Genomic DNA, 20,952 nt, shown 5'->3' with positions numbered 1-20,952 from the left:
GCTTGCACAGGGTGTCTGGGACGTTATGGCTTCTGTTTCGCCATCCCTCGGGGCGAGGGGTTGGGGGGTGTCTCTCGTCACCGCTGCTGCATTCTCCCGACCGGGGCCATCTCCACGCAGCTGCTACCGAAACCCCCAAGACGATCTGACTGGGGCAGTTCTTTCTTTCTGGCATCTGGTCCTAGCTGGACAGAGTGCCGTGCCAGGCCACCTCACGGGTCTCTGGTGTCCTGATGACCATACGTGGCTCTTCTGGAGTTAGGTGCTGAGCCTCAGGTCAACCGGTTATCTGTGGCCACAGTCTCACGGTCACACGACCCACAGCATAGCAGCCGGTGGATAAGGGACTGTCTGAGGCTGCTCTGTTCAGCATGCAGCGTGGGTGTTGGGGGCGCTCGTGGACCCTGCCCCCACCGACCAGCACCCCCCCACTGCATCAGGCCTGGTCCACCAGTCAAGAGCTCTACTATCTGTCCCCCATCAGACTAGCCCAGTTTTTTCCTCCTCCTGCTTGACACATGCCACCCCTCCAGCAGGGCAGTTCCTCCTGTTTGTCCCCAGCTCCCCCTGCCCCGAGTCCCCCTGCCATCTACCCGCTACTCAAAGCTCCTCCTTTGAAGCTTCACTCACCCTTCTTTTCCAGGGTGCCCCTTGGTCCTGCCATGGGGACTGGCCCTTGCCCATGGTTTGTCCTGCACTGTTCTCCGTGTGGCATCACCACACTGCTCCTCGGTGGGGTTGACACTTGGCAAGGGCCACCGCGGACTGGCAGCCATCACTACCGCAGCACCCCACTATCATTCCTGCTTTCCTCCCACGGTCCAGCGCCTGCAGGACAGGAGCTCTCCTTCTGGTGGAGAGATCAGACCGGAAGCCGGGAATGGTTCAACAGCAACAGCAGGATTTGTGGGGTCAGATCATGCCACTTCCTTGCTTAAAACCCTCCAGTGCTTTCTGTTTGCACCAGAAGTCACAGGGAGCCCTGTGTGTAGCCTGTAAGCGTCTGCATGACCCAGTCCCCGCTGACGTCCTCAACTTTCTTTCAAGCCTCACTTCCCAGCCCGCCCTGAACTACCACTCTGGCTTTTCAGTTCCTTAAAGACACCAGGGTGCCTCCTCAGCCAATCTCTAAGCTCCATAGTGCGAAGCTTTTTGGCCCTCACGGTGCCTGAGAAGATGCGCAGCACACATAGGCGTTCAATAAATATTTTTGAGTGACGAAGTGAGCAGTCTGTGCATTGATGGGAACGCAGGGGAAAAGCATTAGGCACATATGAGGAGGAAGGTGGAGGCCGGCAAGGCCAGACCAGAGAAAGGCAGCGTGGGAGGCAGATCGACAGGGGTTCGGGTCAGACTGGGAGGCTCTCGTGGCCAGGCTGGAAGTCTGGTCTGACCCCATAACCTGCAGCCAGGTCTGGGGTGTCTCACCGAGGAAGGGGTGCGAGCGATTCAAGAAGACGACTTTGGCAGCCACGGGCAGGATGGATAGAAGTATGAGAAGCCTGGGAGCCACGAGACAGGTTGGGAGTCTTTGGAAACACCCCAGGGCTGGCTAAGGAGGCACGCAGACTTGGGGGACAGGTGGCTCGAGAACAGCCGGCTATGGAGGCCCGGTGGGGGGTCAGCTGGGCTTGCTGGTAGAGTGGAGAAGGAACCAAGTCCAGGAAGGTGGGGACTCGGGTCTCTCCACAGGTGCCACACCCTGATTTCCAGGGGGGCAAAGGAATGGCAGAGCCTGGAGCAGGGGGCAGGTTATCATCAGACCAAGAGTACAGGACAGTGGCCATGTCGGTGGGGCATGGGCTTTGCCTGAAGTTCAACAGCCCCAGCTCTGTCACTTACTAGCTGGCTTAACTTGGCTAAGCACTTAATATCTCTGCACCTTAGTTTCCTTATCTGTCCCATGGGAACAATAATGTCCCTAAAGTAAGGCAGGCAGAGAGCACAGCACAATGCCCAATATGCAGTCGGCCCCAGCTTAAATAGTGACACTCTTTTGTAACGAATACAGTCAAACCTTGGTTTGCGAGCATAATTCATTCCGGAAACCAGCTTGTCATCCAAAGCACTTGTACATCAAAGCGAATTTCCCCATAAAAACTAATGGAAACTCAGATGATTCGTTCCACAGCACAAAAAATATTCACATGAAAATGATTAGAATACTGTAATATAATATGAAATAATAAAGGAAATGCAAAATATGAAGAAAAATAAACACATTAACCTGCACTTACCTCTGAAAACCTTCGTGGCTGGTGTGAAGGAGACCAGAGAGAGGAGGGTTATTGTGTAGGGCGACTTTCACTATCACTAATGGAATCACTGCTGTCTATTGGCACAATGGAATCTTTTTCTTTTCGTGCAACTTTAGCAAGGAACCTGTCCAATGACACTTGCTTTTGCTTCCTTTTGAGGGTTTCATGGAAATGTGACACTACCTCGTCGTTAAACAGACTCATCGCTCGTACTGCTACAGCCTTCAGGTGATGCCTTTCTACAAAATTCTGCACTGTTTCCCACATTCTGCACATCTCCCTAATCTCATTTGAAGTGAGGGATTCCTCTGCCTTTTTCTCCTCCTCTGCAGACGAGATAAGGACATAAACTTCTTATAAAATCTTGCAATCTCAGCCACTCCCATACCTCATTCGTACTTCTTGATGATTTCCTTCTCAACTTTCACCGTAAATATCTCCATACTGCCTTTCTTTTCAACCTTTTTCTGCACGGGGGCCATTGTATATACTCCCACGGATGTCTACTATAGCACAGATTAATAAACTCTTGTCATATGCTGTATTTTATGTAACTGGCAATAAATAACACAGTAGAGGAAAGGGTCTGTATCTGCAGGCAGCCTGACCTAGAATGAAGCAAAACCTTCCTAAGCTTACTCTGGTATGCAAAAATAAAGGACTGTCCAAAGGTGCTTTGTAGTGACAAGAAAATACACAAGTGCCAGTTGTGGGCACCTTCCAATGTTCTGAAAAATCACTGACTTCTGCCAAACACCAAGCCTGAGACCGAGCATCTGAGCATGGGAGGCAATCACCCACAATCCGGCAGCAAGAGGCAGAGAGAGAGAGAGAGAGAAGAACCATTGGCTCCGTTGTGATCATGTGACATTCGGCCTCACGTACTGTTCACATTGCAAGACATCGGTCGTTTATCAAGTTAAAATTTATTAGAAACGTTTGCCCGTCTTGCGGAACACTCGCAGAACAAGTTACTCGAGATCCAAGGTTTTGCTGTACTATTAATAAAATAATAATAATGTTAATCCCACAGACTGGGGGCCCTAGAAGGACTCACGCTTGAAGACTTAGGCACAAGAGCTCATTTGCAGAATGAGGTTCCCGGGAGTCTATGAGCAAGGCCTTGGTCTGTGTCTGTGTTCTCAGGAAGCTCGTTAAGTCCCTCCATGGGGACTGAAGGCCTGGGGTGGATAAGCCTGAACGTTGTGAACTGGTCTCAGCTGTGAGGAGCTGGGGGGCAGAGGGAACAGAGGTGGGGGGGGGGGGGGGAATGATGCTGCCAGGGCCCATGTTCCAGTTCGGTGTCTCCCTGCTCCTTGGGAATGCTTCCCACAAAACATGTGACTGAGGCAGCAGGGGACATGACTGCCTTCAGGCCTGGCTGAGGATTCTAGTCACCCGGCGCTCCCTGTCTGCAGGCAGAGGAGAGGCACGGCCACGCCTAGTGACCGAAGTGGCTGCTCCATCGGCCGGAGAGGTTTCTCAGGCTCCCCTATAAGTGGGGCAGCTCTCACGCTTCTGTGGAGCATCTTCGCTCCACCCTGCTTTCTGGAACGTGGGCTTGCCTCGCCTGGGCACCGGCTCACCACCGCGTTGCATTTGTCTGACACCAGCACTTGGAAAGGGAGTCGACAGCTCTGACTTAGAGCCGAGAGCGAGCCTGGGCTTCTACACAGTGGGTTCTCGGGCTGTTCCTGAACTGCTCTGCGCTGCCTTTTGCACATCGAAAAACACACAGAGAATGCTTGCTGAGTCCTCCGTTTGCAAGTTTCGTAAATGCTAGCTAAGTGTTAAAATTCATCAAGACGCTGTCACGTACATGATCACACGTCACCCTGACAATAAAGCTGTGGTCCGGATGAGGCAGGTAGTGTTAGCCCTGTTTTACAGAGGACGTCCAGAGAGGTTACGTAGCTGGCTGATTTTCACATAAGCCCAAGTCTTTCCGCCTAGAAGCTGGTGCTCTGCTCCCTATGCTAGGGGTTTTCCAAAGAACCCCTCTGGATGCTTAAGATTCTGATTTAGAAGGCAGGAGGTGGGTTTGAGAAACGATCTTTAACAATCCCTGCCCCCCCAGATGGCAGCGTGAGGAGCATTTATAAAGCTCCAAGCTGAGGCTGTTGTACTCAAGCCCCTCAGGAGAAAAGGAACCTAACAAGTTGCCCTGTGCAAATAGTGGAACATTCCCAAAAGAGAAATCTGCCTCTCCCCAGGCGGTGGCATCAAGCTCCGAGAAAGGAGCTGGAAAGGGGCTGTATCAGAGCTGCCCAGGACTCTGGAAGATGCCCCCTGCCCTCAAAAATTCTAGAAAGGCATTGCTCTTCAACAGCGGCCAGCCCTGGAGCTGGATGATGTGCACTCAGACGCTCTCTCCTCAGCTTTCTGGCCTTGTGGCTTTGACAAGTCATTTAACCTCTCTTGCCTCAGTTTTTCCAAATAAAATCCTCCAAGGAAACAGCCTTTGGTACAGCACTTAATCACTGTGAGCTACTAGTATGACTATTGTTGTCATTGACTCCGGCAGCCTCTCCTTTTAGCTGCTCCTTCCCCACAGCTTATGGCCAGACCCAGCTGGGAAGAAATAGGCACAGGGACTAGTGTGGCGATGAGGCAAACCCAACAGAAGAACTGGGTCAGCGTTGCTCCAAAGCTCTGGAATCCTCTCTCAGAGCCTTCCCTTGTGTGACTGGGGCCCATGGAGCGCTGGCCAGGTGAAGCGACAAGCCAGGCCGTGACCCCACCCTCCGCCGACACTGCCCAATGCTGCCCTGGACATGATGGCCACTACAAAGCTAGCCTTGCTCTTTTCTCGACACGCACCGCAGAGGAGGGGCACGGTGGGTGGCAGAGACACGTGGTTTCTCAGCTGTGTCTCCCCTACACATTGCAAGACAAGTGGGGACTCTCATCAGTGTGGTGGCAAGAGGCACCGGTCAGGACAGACAAGTGGGTGCCCAGAGGAGCTGTGCACGCTTTTAAAAAAAAAAATTTTTTTTTCTTTAACGTTTATTTATTATTGAGAGACAGAGAGACAGAGCACGAGCAGGGGAGGGGCAGAGAGGAGGAGACACAGAATCTGAAGCAGGCTCCAGGCTCTGAGCTGTCAGCACAGAGCCCGACGCGGGGCTCGAATTCACAAACCGCGAGATCATGACCTGAGCCCAAGTCGGACGCTCAACCGACTGAGCCACCCAGGAGCCACAAGGAGGTGTGCACTCTTCCTCCCACGCTCCTGGTGTTAGGGAGACACGGCTAATGTTCCTAGTGCCGATAACTGTGCCTTCATCTCGGGCTTTCTCCATCACCACCAACTCTGTTCTGCTTAGGTGGCTGACCTGGGGAATTTGTTCAGTGCGAAACAAATAGAAATGTATTTTGTATTGGGTCATTGGCAGCGAGGATTTCGTGTTGGGTCACGGGCAGCGAGGCAACACCAAGACCAGGCGTCACTCTACAGAAACATGAATGCCAATTCCCTCACACAGACCACAAGCTAGAGGGCACGGGAGCCCCTCGCCATGTGGTTGGGGACCCCAAGGCTCAGAAGCAATCCCACCAAGATCCCCAGCTTGTTTTGTGCGGGACAGACAGAATCCTCGGATGTTCACCAGGGTCGTAGGCTTAATTGGGTAGAAGCTGGTTTGTCCTGAACTGGAATTATTAAACAGGAAGATTGTAAAGTAACTTTCTAATCATCAAAGATTTAAGTATGCCTAGTGGAGTTCGGGGATTGCCAGATGCTCTGTATAAAGCAGCCATCGTCAAACACGAATGTGTGTAAGACCAGCCAAACAACTGATTGTTACCATCTCTCAGCTATTTGCCCGATGGCTGGATACTAGCCCTTGGAATACTACTTGAAAAACCAAAGTGTAGGACCCAAGAGTCCTTGCGGAATCTGTGTGAGGTGTCTGCACAGTTGTGGTGTCAGTGCGGAAACACACTCCCCGCTGACAGGTGTCGTGTTTGGGGCCAAACAACAGGGTCCGGAAGGCTTCCAGGCAGAGGGCTGGTCCCGTTGAAAGAGGAAGGAGGCGGGGGTGCGGGTGCTGGGGTGCGTGCCAGCTAGGCTACACTCGCTCGTCAGTGAACATTCTGAACGGAAGGTCCTAAGCTGGTATTTCTTCAGGACATTCGAAGTGACGTTCCTTCCTGCAGACAGCGCCCCCTGACAAGTACGGTTCTGCAAGGGAGGTCGCGGACAGATTCTGTCACCCGCGTCTACCCTTCCCATGCCTTTGAGAGCGGCACCTCATAGCCTTTATTCTCCTCAAGGCCCCGATGAGGTGGGTATTACTTGTCCCCATTTCTCAGAAGAGGAAAGGGAGGCCCAGAGAGATGAAAAACCTTGCCAACGGCCATGCAGCCGGCAAGTGGCAGAGCAAGGCTATGAATCCAGGCCGCCCTGACAGCAAACCCTTCTTCTTAGCCCGGGTTTCTTGAGGTGTGGTCCTTGGTCATTTGGGTCAGAACTACTGGGGGTACTCATCAAAATCGAAGACCCTGGAATGGAAGCCTCTGGGGCTGGGACATGGGAATGTACACCACAAGTATGCCAGGTGATTCCAATGGTCTTGAAGTTTGAAGAACAAAGTCCTCCATGAAGGAACCAACAATGCCCATGGATGGGAAGCCCTCTCTTGGCGCTTCGGGTCAAGACCCGCGGGCAGGGCTTCTGTCCCAGGAGCTTGGCTGTCTCCAGTGTGATGGACGCACCTCTTCCCCAGGTAACTGACACTAGGACTGATGGGACCCTGTGATGACAGCCCCATCCTGTACCCCCAGTAGGTGCAGCGTGCTGACTCAGCCCAACGGCCAGAGCCTCTTCTGGCCGCAGTTATGGTGGGTCACTCCCTTCCTGCTGTGACTTTCCGCCATCCATGCTGTCACAGCTCCCACCGGCAAGATGGAGGGAGCGGTCTCACCTCGCCCAGGTGGATGTGAGCAAGATGGCTCCAAAATCGGCTTCTCCATGCCGTCGTAGGATGCCTGTCCCCTACAGGGGCTGGGCCCTGACAGGCAGCTCACCCTCTGCTTTAGCTAATTTGTAAAGATTGGGACCCACGCGGTGACAAAACTTGCTCTGTACAGTGTGCAAGCTCCAGGCCTGTGATTCTTTGAGGCTCTTTCATACAAAAACAAGCCCTTTGGGAGACAGGCTATCACAGCTCCCAGGCTCTACTAGCACAATAATCCCTTTGCTTTGGGGATGGCACCAGCTTGATGGGGAAGGATCTTTGGCCTGGGATGGGTGGGCCCGAAACAAGACAATGAAAAAGGAAGGAGGGAAAAGCCTATGCCCACATATGGCTGTGTCACACTGCTGCGTGTAGATCTGCCTGCCGTCCCTGTAGCTGATGGCCCCAGGCTCTTGACCGCCCCCGCCCCCCCTGCTGTTCCCGGAGCACCTGTACTCCTGTGATCCCATCCCTGTGACCGCCGCTGAGCACATCTGGCCCGGGGAGGCCAGCCTAGAAGCCACCAGAGAGAAAATCGTGCCCACGTAGAATTGCCGGTGCCTACCTGCCCCTCAGACTTCCTCTCCGGGAGTTTAAATTCTCCACGGCCCACGCGTTGGGAATTCGTGGTGGGAGGAGCCTGTAGAAAAGAAAAGAGCAATGTCTTATTAATTATCAGAGATCATTAATATGCGCTGAGGGGGCAGGGAGAAAAGGGAGTCCCTGGAGCTGCCATCACATTTTCGTTCCCCAGCCAGGTGCCAGGCACCGTGAGGATAGCTGTCCTCTGTCTGGGGTCTCTGCGAGGCTCCTGTCTCCTCGGGACCCCAGCAGCTCTCACACAAGCCTTCGCCGTCTGCAGCCTAGGGAGAGAGCCTGATCTGCCACCACCTCAGGTGGAACTCTTTCCCACCACTCCCTGTAGTGGTGGCCGGTGGCTCCAGAAGGAGGAAGGAAACAAATATCAACAAGGCACCGTGGTATGACAGTCACTTAAAAAAAACTTATTTATTTATCTATTTATTTATTTTTGAGAGACAGGGAGAGACAGAGACAGAGAGTGAGCAGGGGAAGGGCAGAGAGAGAGGGAGACACAGAATCCGAAGCAGGCTCCAGGCTCAGAGCTGTCAGCACAGAGCCCTATGTGGGGCTCGAACTCACAAGCTGCAAGATCAGGACCTGAGCCAAAGTGGGACGCTTAACCGACTGAGCCACCCAGGTGTCCCTGTTTATTTATTTTTGACAGAGACAGAGAGAGAGAGCACAATCAGGGGTGGGGCAGAGAGAGAGAGAGAGGACACAAAACGGTCTCTGTGCTGAGAGCAGAACCATCCGGTACGGGGCTCGAACCCACAAACCGGGAAATCATGACCCAAGCCGAAATCGGATGCTTAACTGACTGAGCCACCCAAGCGCCCCTGACAGGCACTTTCTGACATCAGGTGGTTTGTTTTACATAATCCTCAAGGTCCCTCAGAGAGACAGGGAAGGTGACCCTATTTATGGATGAGCACCCTAAGGGCCTGAGGGCAGAGTGACACAGTATTTAGACTCTCCAGCCCATGTTCATGGCCCTGATCTTCTTGTGCTATGTATGTGATGACCAGCATGGACTGGCCCTGTGTTTCCCTGCTACAGTTTCTGAAAACAACAACAATAACAACAACAAACAAAACAGACGTTGGTGTCCTCCCTGAGGGCCCTGGGGACAAACAGCCCCTGCAACGCTTCTGAGGACACTGCACAAATGGGCTCTGGGCATGTCAGGCTAGAAGGGACCCTGGAAATCTTCTAGAACATTCCCCATCCCTTGTCGGGAGAGGACACTGAGTCCCAGGGAGGGGAAGTCTCTTGGGACTGTCTCTAGATAACATTTTTTGAAAACTTCCTGTTTGCCTTACATACTCATGAGTGAACATGAATTAACTCATTTAATCCTCATGACGCCCTGATGAGAGAGGTTCTCTTATTATCACCATCTTATTAAGATAAGGCAACTGAGATTTAGCAAGGTTAAATGATGCTTTCAGAGAAACAGGCAGGGATGCCTGGGTGGCTTAGGTGGTTGAGTGTCCAGCTGTGGCTCAGGTCATGATCTCACAGTTTGTGGGTTCGAGGCCTGTGTCGGGCTTTGCACTGACAGCTCAGAGCCTGGAGCCTGCTTCAGATTCTGCGTCTCCCTCTCTCTGCCCCTCCCCAGCTCATGCTGTCTCTCTCTCTCTCTCTCTCTCTCTCTCTCTCTCTCTAAAATAAAGAAACATTAAAAAAGAAGGAAAGAAAGAAAGAAAGAAAGAAAGAAAGAAAGAAAGAAAGAAAGAAAGAAAGAAAGAGGCAGAGCTGGGACTTGAACGCAGCCAGTCTGATCTGGAAGCTCATCCTTCCAACCACCATGTGAACCATGCCCTTCAACGCCGTTGCTTTTGTCCTGCTGCAGAGAACTGGCAGTCGAGCTGGCTTAACTATCATCATGGTGTGTGTTGTGCTCCCCTCCTAGGCCTCTGTTTTCCCTGACACTTGAGAAACTTTGGTTGGTTGCTAAGGCTAAAATTACTTTTTTTAATGTTTATTTATTTTTTGAGAGAGAGAGAGAGAAAGAGAGCCAGGAAGGGGCAGAGAGAGAGGGAGAGAGAATCCCAAGCAGGCTCTGCACTATCAACACAGAGCCCAATGCAGGGCTCGAACTCACGAACTGTGAAACCATGACCTGAGCTGAAACCAAGAGTCAGACGCTTAACTGACTGAGCCCCCCAGGCATCGCTAAGGCTACAACTTCTGATGCTTGGTCACTACACAGTAAATCAGGGAAGGACAGTTTTATTTGTAAAGAAAAACAACGGTAGTATGAGAACTGCCTATGTGGAAGGAAGAACAAAGGGACTTTGGGACAATGAAGGGAGATGTCATTTGGAAGTTCAGCTTGACAGAGGGTGATGTGCCATCAGGGTCGTCCTTAAATTGCCAGACTTGACAATTTTTGTTTGGTCGACATGACGGTCCTTTTCTCTGTGTGACAATGTCTGAGGTGGAAAGAACAGTTATTTACCATATCAGACGCTCTTGGTTGCTAAGTATCAGAAAATACAGTTCAATTAGCTAATGCACAGGGAATTGTGGTCCACTGAAGAGAAATGTTTGGTGGCAGTGTGGCTTTCTGACATAGCTGTCCTGGAGTTGTTGGTCCCACTCTTGCCGGTGAGTAGGTCTCATTACATGTTGCCTTCTCTCAAGACAGCAAACAATGGCACCCATTCCGCAACTCACATCTACACATCATCCTGCCCAGACAAGAGGTGAATGTTCACCACTTCCCTCCCTCCAACCACTGAACACAGGCGTGAGATAACTTCTCATCCCTGAATGATCCCAAGGCAAGGGGATGGAAGTAAACTGATGGCTTGGGACCACCGTTAGGATACTGGGGGTGCCCACATCAATTCTACTCAAGCATCATGGCAGTTCCCCAGTCAGGGAAGGAGAAATGGATAGTGAGCACCAGCCTAGAATTCTCACTACATACATTTCCTATTTTCTTTTCACTTTTTAAAACAATTATTTTTTTAATTATAGTTGACACACAGTGTTACATTTCAGGTGTACAATATAGGGATTCCACAAGTCTGGTGTGTTCACAAATGTAGCTACCGTCTGTCACCACACAATGCAATTACAATGCCATTGGCTCTATTCTCTATGCTGTACTTTTTAGTCTTGTGATTTATCTATTCCATCACTGGAAACCTGTATTTTCCGCTACACTTCACCCATTTTGCCCAATCCCAGTACCCTATCCTCTGGTAGCCATCAGTTTGTTCTCTGTATTTATGGCTCTGTTTCTCCCATTTGTTTGTTTATTCATTTGTTTTATTTTATTCTTTTTAGATTTCGTATATAAGAGAAATACGATATTTATCTCAGTCTGACTTATTTCACTTGGCATAATAGCGTCTAGGTCCATCCATGTTGTCACAAGTGCAAGATCTCATCCTTTTTAATGGCTGAATGATTTTTTTTTTCACTTTTAAGTAAGGAACATCAAGGATTTTATACTATTCCCTAGTGTTAGGTTTTAGTCTTTCCCCATGACTGGCTAAAATTCATTTGCTACAATTCCCAATGTCCATTAATTAAAAAGCAATTACTATTACCTCCCATTTCATAGACCAAAAAAGGGCATACTGCAATCATGTTTTATAAATCTTGTCAGATAATTAAAACTGTACTATTCTACCGAAAATCACTTCTACTCTTTCTCACAAATGAGATGACACATATTACGAGGGCCATCTTTAAACTGGGTACTCTCAAATCCCTGGAGAATTTGAACCCTGACCTAGTATAGACTTGGCCCAGGGCTTCTGGATAAGATGAGCAGGGCCACTCTGGCCATAAGCAGGTCCATAAGGTGGCCAGAGGCAGGAAAGCCCACAGTCCTCCCCAAAGCCAAGAAAACGGACCAGATGACTTCTCTGGGTTCCTTTGGGCTCTACTCTTCTTAGAATCTGCCTTACACCGTCTTATGATTTAGGCAAGAAAACTAGTGGTGATAAATTTTATCCAGTAATCCAATGGGATCCCTTTCTCTGAACCCCCGCAGGATAAAAGTAATGCAGTCGTTCTCAAACTTTTTGTCTCAAGACCCCTTCACAGGGCCCTGTAGGACCCCCTTGAGAACACCAAAGAACTTTTGTTTATGTGAATTATTTCTATGGGTATTTACTATATGAGACACTCAAACTGAGGAAGTTTTAATGTTTATTTATTTCTTTTATGAGAGAGAGAGAGCACGCGAGCATGCAAGCAGGGGAGGGGCAGAGAGAGAGGGAGATAGAGAATCCCAAGCAGGCTTTGCACTGTCAGCACAGAGCCAACAGCTGGGCTCAAGTTCATGAACGCTTTGACCATGACCTGAGCCTAAATCAAGAGTTGGATGCTTCACTGACTGAGCCACCCAGGTGCCCCCAAGCTAAGGAAGTTTTAAAACACAAGAACACACAGCACACTTTCCATTAGCCTCAGACCGATGTCATGAAGTGTCATACAGCCTCTGGAGACTCCAGTGTGCATTGCTAAGAGAATGAGAATTCAAAAGGCAAACAAATGACTTAGAATTATTATTAAAGCAGTTTTATTTTAAGTTTTTTTTTTAAGTTTATTTATTTTGGGAGAGACTGCAAATGGGGGAGGGACAGAGAGACAGGAGAGAGAGACAGAGAATCTCAAGCAGGCTCCATGCTGACAGCACAGATCCTGACACGGGGCTTGATCCCATGAAACCTGCAATCATGACCTGAGCCAAAATCAAGAGTCAGACACCCAACCAACTGAGCCAGCCAGGTGCTCCCTATTAGTTAAGTAGTTTTGATCCCAGACTCATTGTAGTCGAACGTAGATTTTGAGAAAACGTGCCTTCGAATCAGACTGTCTGGGTTCACATTCAAGCTTACTCTCATGCCTCAGTTTCTTCAGCTACAAAAGGAGGATCATAATACAATTTACCTCATGGGGCTGCTGGAAGATTAAATAATATAAATGCCATAAGGAACTTAGAACAGCACCAGTATATAGTAAATACTATCTATTATTAATAAATAGCAATCACTATTGGCCTAAGATTTGAGCTTCTAAGTCACTATTATAAATGTAGATCTTTGTGTCTTCCACATGGGGCTTGCCTCTCTGCCTGGTCTGTGGATACTGGTGTGTGCCCCTCAGCCCCCGTGAGGCTGTGAGCTCCCGGAGGCCAGTCCTCTGCATTCCTCCCTGGTGCCCGGCACTGTGTCTTACATCAGGAAGGAGGCCACATTGACCGAATAACTGAAGGTCTGGCTCTGCCTCAAAGGAGCAGAGAAGTTAGAGCTCGTAGCCAGGGCTCCCAACTCAGTGTGTTGAGGGCAACACCACAAAATAACAGCTCACCCCTTCGCTGTGGTCAAGGAGAGAATTAACACAGAACACTGCGTTTTCTAGATCTGGAACTCTAGAAATTGAAAACCATCCATTGCACTCATCAATGCACATAGGAAAGTACATTGGGCAGCCTCCATTCACCCATCTAGACCCTCTCTGCTCCCTTCCAACTCCCTACTCTGTGTCTCAGGGAGGCTGACCTCTGGGGACTGCACCTATCTGCCTTCTGCTTGAGCTTGGCCACAGGGGGACACAGGCAAGGAGATCAGAGAGCACGGGGAATGAGAAGCCACGTGTTTTTCCTCCGGCTCCAGGTCACCGTTCACCTAGAGGCTACGGCTCCCATCAGGCAGCCCCTTCCTAGCTGCCTATGTATGTGTTAGCGCACACACGTGCACACACACTTGGATGGAAGGAAGTGTTAACGGGAATGTTGTTGTGTGCTTAGCAGTGATGTATCTCTTCCTTCTGCTTCTTTACATTTTCCGATTTTTATACAATGCAATATGAATTATTTATGTTAAAAACCCATGTAAGAAATAAAGGATCACAGGTTTTTGAAATCCAGTTGTTTCTAAGAGGATTCAAGCCATCGGATCCACGTCCTTTGGGGGTAGATCTGGGCCCCGATCCACTTTGGTTGAGGGAAACTAAAGACACTGGCCATTACCCCTAGATCAGGTGTCATGGGGATTAATGAGATAAACATGTCTGCAGCTTGGAATTCTTAATGTGATTAAAAAGAAAATAAGAGGCCCATTCTCATTCCTTGGCTTTGAGGTGGCCCTTTGACCTTGGCTGCCTGGATCTTGCTGCCGTCCTGACTGCTATGACCATGCCAGGTGTGTAGTAGAAGCAAGGGCGCAGGAGGATAGCTCAGCCCGGTGGCCTTCAAGCTTCAGCGTGCACAGCATCATCTCCTCACACGCTAAATGCAGATTCCAAGGCATGGGAATAGGGCCCCAATAGGGCCAAGATGGGTCCCAGGAATCTCATCTTAAAGAAGCTGGCTCTCCTCTACTCCAGCACGCATACACATTGTGAGGAATGGAAGAGCCTTGGCCACTAAGTTTTGGGTACAAGTCCTTTGGACTCTCATCCCGAAGACTCAGTGAGCAGAGGAAGGGAGGAGGGGGAGGGCGGGTGGCTCACAGGGGGAGTCAGCGGAGGCCCAAACCAACCTGGTCATCACCAGGAGGAAACCCACAAGCGGGACATTGAATCTGCCTGGGCGATTAGTGCTCCGGAAACCACGGGGACCCACTGGAGGCTTTGACTGATGCTGTGTTCTTTTCCATTTCTTCTCTGATTACATTGATCCTGTACTTTTGCTGATGTTGTGACAGTCTAATTATAGACTTCTAGGCTGCTGAGCAAACAGTCGTCCCCTCTCGGTAAATCCGCCTGTTACACAAGCGCCAGCTCTGGGACACTGTCATTATATGCAGCCAACCCCATGATGTGCTGGGCAGGCCCACTACACGCTCGTTACCTCCTTCATGTCACTGCTGGAGCCGTAGGCGTTGCAGGTAAGTCCTTTTATTTATTTATTTATTTATTTATTTATTTATTTATTTATTTATTTATTTATTTTTACAGACAGGTAAACTCAGACTTAGAGTGGTGGCTAATACAACGCAGAGCCAGGAATGGAAACCGAGACTTGGTGGGGAGTGGGGTGGGGGGTGGGGGCGGGTGTTACCCAAGACCTCTTTCTTTTTTTTTCTTTTCTTTTCACTCTCACACCAAACATCCACTCAGGGCCTATTCTAAGAATTTTGAAGAGGAAAAGCGTCACTTGGCCAAGACCAGAGAATATTGGCAGGGTAGCGTGAACTGGATGGCCTCCATCCTTGAAGCTTCTCAAGAATCCATTTCCTGGTCCTCCAATTTGTAGACTTGTCTGTGTCCCCGAGCTAGATGGATCAAAGGGTGCTGATTCACTCAAGCAACGCTCACAAGAGATGGCTGTAAAGGCTGAAAGGAAAAGGTACGTGTTCTGGCCATCTAGCGTCTGAACAGCCTGCCTCTGTTTGGAGAATCCCCTGGGTTAAGAGGTAGAGCCGACTGTCTAGAGTTAAAGCTGAAAATATCACATAATCTGTTTCTGAGCCATCTTTGCAACCAGGGCTTGGGCACACCATCTGGGCTCTGCCTATCAGATGCTCCCACCCAGATTTTGAATCAGAAGCTAGTGGTAGGAAGAAACAGAGACACAAGGATTCCAGTTGCCATTGGGTGGCGGCCACAGTGGTGGTCCAGTTTGCAAAGGCAGTAGTGGCCGCATGAGACATGTCTGTCAGGACATCATGGCATCTTCCCTGGACCAGTTCTGCAGTATGATCTTTGAGCCTTGTTCCTCCTAGCAGAGCTCATTGGCCAAACTCTCCAGCCAGCCTACGGATGCTATGGGCTCCCCAGTATCTTCTCAGTAAATTTCATTTCGCTTATGTCTTCCAGAGTCATTTTTGAATGATATTAACTCCAAATCCAGGCTGCCGTGAGCACTGGGAAACCAATGTTTGAACACTGAGAACCACAGCTGGCAGGTGAGTTGGCCATTCCTAGCAGGTGGGCAGCGTCTTCTTCTGGCAAACTATGTGGGAATGATCGGAGTCTCTTCCCCAATAGGCATGGACTTCAGTGCCAGGAGTTTCAGGCATTACAACAGGTGGCGAGAGAGACATTCAGGATCTAAATGCAAGTCAGGTTCAGAGTGGACACGGTTGGTCAGGAGATATGAAATGATCAGCTAACAATTTACACTTTCATGGAATCCCTTTGCCCTCGAGGGGGGATAAGAAATCTGTGGCTCCAGAAGTGAAGGTAGCCACAACAAGGTGTTGAGAATTTACCCCCCTCATCAGACTTGCTTGCCAAGCCATCCTGACAGTAAAAAAAAGAGAAAGGGCCCATGGTTGACAAAGAGAGAAATATTGTAAAGGGGCAACTGCTTTTGGGGCTCTTGGGTGGCTCAGTCAGTTGAGCGTCTGACTCTTGATTTTGGTTCAGGTCATGATCTCAGGGTTGTGGGATCAAGCCCCGTGTTGGGCTCTGAACATGGAGCCTGCTTGGGATTCTCTCTCTCTTTTTTTCTCTCTCTCTCTCTCTCCCCTGTCCCTCTCCCTCACGTGTGTGTACTCTATCTCTCTCCTCCTCTGTCCCTCTCCCTCACATGTGCGTTTTCTCTCTCTCTCAAAAAAAAAAAAAAAAGATTTAAAAAAGAGGGGACAGCTGCTTTCACATGCATTCACTCCCTCATCTGATTGGGGCATACCTCCACAAAGCAGAGAGGTTAATTACCCTTCCCATTTTTGGATTTAGAAGCTAAGACTCAGAGAGGTTGAGCCATCTGTCAGGGATATGAGCCATCTGACTAACTCCTATATCCTTTGCTCAGTGAACACCGTCAGGAAGGTGGGCAGGAAGGGTATCTAGAGACACTAGCTCAGAGAGATGAGCTGGTACTACTCATATTTGGCGTCTTCCTTTCTCTGGAAGTGCTGCCATCACCCTCTCCCCCTTTCTGGGTCCCTATCTTACTCTTTTCGTGCTGCCTTGGCTCCCCAGGACCTCCAAGGCCATGATATACTTGGGCCTGCCATTAGAACACTGCCCAAAGATGCAGCCGGTTCCCTCCCTCCTGCCCCAACACATCTGACTAGTCGTAGGTCCATTCCTCCTGTGCTTTGCTCTAAATAAAATGTACACCTTCTTACTCCAAGCCAAGTTCTCTTTCTGCAACACCCAAGAAAAATTATTGGCCTGAAGGAGCCTGAGAAGAGAGAGAGATTTACTGGCAAGAGTTCTAGGTGGGAGGTGGGAAGCCAAGTCACGCCTTGGCCCCACCAGACACTCACTAGGATGCAAACAGTGCCACCATGGTGGTTTTGAAACAGGGCCACAGTGCTGTGGGGCTCCTCCGCTTCTTGATCTCCATGCTGGTGACACAGGGTTGGTCAGTTTGTACAAATTTATTGAGTCGTGCTTTTGCAATTTGTGTGCTTCTCTATACGTCAGTGTACACAATTGAAACCTCACTTAAAAGTCATCATAAGAAAGATAAGATATTTAGAGGAGGGTATTTTGGTAAGTGTTTATCATGTGGTCCACCTTGAGATAAGGTAATACAAAAACTTAAGACTCAAGAAACTAATAAATGAGGATATCTGGGCACTAAACAGAAGTGAGGTTTTTGCCCTACAAAAATAATTGATAATGGAGTTTCTTTGCTTCCCTAAATATTTAAAAAATGAGATTCTATTGAGACATAAAACATTTTCAGGGTCATGGCCGTAAGTGAGAAACACCTGCATTTTAAAGACTACTTCCTCTCTCTGGTTTTTCTTTCCTCAGTTTTCCCAGGTACAGATAAGTGAACTGCTCAAAATGCAAAGGTCGTTAAACTATTTTGATTGGATGTGTTCCAGCAGGAGCTAGAATTTGGCAAGGAGGCTCCAATAATCTTGAAAAGACAGTTTCAATATCTGGTTCTGTGTCCAACGGACAATGACGTCCCGAGAGTCCTTCCGGCTCTAGGATGCCACAGTTTTATGAGTAGAAAGAACAATGTGTATTTTATAAAACAACATAGACAAACAAACAAACACAATCAGAAAAAAAATTCTAGGAAAGTCAAGTAATGCCCCAAGAATAAAAAGGGGCCCAAGGAAACATATATACATCTACATGAATAATTAATTTCTTTTCTGGCTCTTGGTTCTCCCCTCCTCCCTAATGGTCAAAGTTACCTAACGATCAGGAAGCTGAACAAGATTTTACTTAAACAAAGGCAAAACCAAACCATGCCAGATCAAATTCTAAGTAAGAATTTCTGAACTGTGTTTTACCTTGAGGCTACTTGTGTTAATGGTATCCACAAGGTACTGAAAAAATAGAAACAGTTCAAGAGTCAATGTAATATAAAATTTTGCATTGAGTTTATTGTGATCATGTGCTTGGGTTTTTCTGGACATTTTGGATTTTTAAGCAACTGGCTGCTTTGTTCTCTGAATTTTTCATTCAACCAATATTCATTCATTCATTCATTCATCCATTCATTCATTCATTCATTTAACAAAACTACTTGCCATTGGTGCTGATCTAATTGGGTAGCCAAAAAGGACAATAAATCTTGATCTCAAACTGCACAAAAAATTAATTTGAGATGAATCATAGACCTAAATGTGAAGGTTAAAGCAATCCAGTTCCTAGAAGAAAATAAAGGCGATGATACTTATGGCCTTATACCAGATAAAGGTTTGTTAAACAGGACATAGAAAGCTCTAGTCATAAAAAAAATAAGATGAGTGAAGTAGACTTCTTTAATCTGAAGAATTTCTGTTTGTCAAAAGGTAACATTCAGAGAATGAAAAGAAAGTCACAGACTGAGAGAAGATATGTGTAATGCATATATTGGGTAAAGGACTCACCCAGAATATGTAAAGAACTCTTACAGATCACTAAGATAGACAACTCTTTACAAACAGGCAAAGACTTGGACAGACACTTCACCGAAAGGGTATCACATGGCCAGTAAGCACATAAAAAGTTGCTCAACATCACTAATCATCAGATAAATGTAAATTTAAATCACAATGAAATACACACCCGCTTTTTTTAATTGAAGAGACTGACAATACCAACACTGGCAAAGATGTGGAGGGCAACTGGCAGTGTCTTATCACTGGTTGGAATGCAAATTATTATATCACTTCAGGAAACTATTTGGCAGTATCTTTAAAGCTTAACATGTATATATTCTGTGATCTTGCAATTCCAATCCTGAATATAAATCCAACATAAAAGGCATGTATATGTAGGCCCGACGGTACAAAGTTTCAGTTATGCTGGATGGATAAGTTCCGAGGACCCAAGGTACAGCATGGTGACTATAATTAATAATACTATATTATGTGCTTGAAATTTGCAAAAAGAGTTGATTTTAAGCACTCTCACTACACACACACACACACACACACATACACAAAGTAACTAGGTGAAGTGATGGCTGTGTTAATTAGGTTGGTTATGGTAACCATATCACAATGTATATGTATATCAAAACATCATGTAATTCACTTTAAATATATACAATTCTTCTTTGTCAACTATATCTCAAGGAAACTAGAAAAACGTGATAGTTTGTAGCAACTTCATTTATGATAGACAAAAACGTGATGCAACCCAAACATCCACGAGGAGAATGAGTATATAAATTACTGAATATTTATATAACTAAGTAATATACAGCAATGGAAAAGAACGAATCATAGTCACATGCAACAAAATGGATGACTATTACATGGGGCGCCTGGGGGGCTCAGCCGGTTAAGCATCTGACTTCAGCTCAGGTCATGATCTTGCAGTTCATGCATTCAAGCCTCACGTCAGGCTCTGTGTTGACAGCTCAGAGCCTGGAGCCTGCTTCGGATTCTGTGTCTCCCTCTCTCTCTCTCTGCCCTTCCCCCACTCGTACTCTGTCTCTCTTTTTCTCAAAAGTAAATAAACATTAAAAAAAGTTTTTAAATGGACGAATATTACAGACACACTGCCGAGTGAAAGAAGCCAGACACAAAAATGTGCATACATGTAATTCATCCACATCAAGTTCAAACACTGGAAAACTAAGCTATGGTGATAGAGGTTACAATAGTGTTACCTCTCGTGGGACACTGAATGGGAAGGGTCACTAGAAAGCTGGAGATATTCTACATCTTGATCTGGTTGGTAGCCCCATGAGAGAACACATATGTAGAAATTCATCATTGTGTACACACCAGCTTTGTGCACTATACTGAATTTTTCTACCTCAAAAAGTGAAGAAAAAAAATCAGACCATATATCCGGATTTCATGTCCAACAATGGAGTCACTGTGACTGTCCCTAAAAGCATGCATACTGATACTCTATTGTATTAACATTGCAGGAGACCTTCCCTCTCTCCATTCGAGCGCTCTTGAGATACTGGGAGACGTTGATATTTCAGGTAGGGATGGAAGGGGAGGGATAGGGAAATACTGCATCTGGGAAGTAATCTTTTTCTCCACCCCTCAGTAGAAGACGAGCACAAGCTCAATAAATGTTTATTGACAAACAACATGAGCTGCTGTTTGATATAAACAACATCTACCACATGCTTTACAACAGAGGCTGCCACTAACAGGTTTCTATGTTCTTCTTTAATACTTAAGTAACTCAGAAAGCTGTTAGTCCCGTCATACAGGTGAAGAAACAGATTAATGGAGGGTTGGTTAACTTTGTTGCCAAAAGTCTTACAGATATAGGTGGTGAGTGCAGATCCCAACCCAGACTGCTCTGAATTTAGAAGCTGGACTCTACACCGCTGGCTATGGAACGAGTGGATGGTGTCCAAGCCCCGCTTGCAATGTTATATAACATACAAGGCATTTCGAGCAGGGCCCAAGCTGTCGCGGTTGCCAGGCTTGGCGACGAATTCCTCGAGGCCCGCAGGCCCACTAACCGCGCACAGGTGGTAACTAAGCCAGAGAACCAATGGCGCCGGCCCTTTCCCCGATGGCCTCCAGGCAATTTGCTCGGGGCAAAGGGAAGCTGCTCCCCCGGCCCAGAAACGCTATGTTTTTTTTTTCACTTCAAAACACACGCCAGAGGTAGGCGTAGGAGTTTCACTCCCCACTCCTGGAGAGAGAGAGAACCAACGCGAAAATCCTCAGAAAAGCAAGAGAAAAAGAGGGCTGAAAGAGGCCTGAGAGGGAGTGGGAGCAGGACGGAGATGGGAAAAGCCTGGGAGGAAGAGTTCTATGGTAGCAGCAGCAGCAAAGAGAATGGTGGAAAGTAGAAAGAGAGTC

This window comes from Neofelis nebulosa, chromosome 2, assembly GCF_028018385.1.
Source record: "Neofelis nebulosa isolate mNeoNeb1 chromosome 2, mNeoNeb1.pri, whole genome shotgun sequence".
NCBI lineage: Eukaryota > Metazoa > Chordata > Mammalia > Carnivora > Felidae > Neofelis > Neofelis nebulosa.
This window is presented reverse-complemented; position numbering follows the sequence as displayed.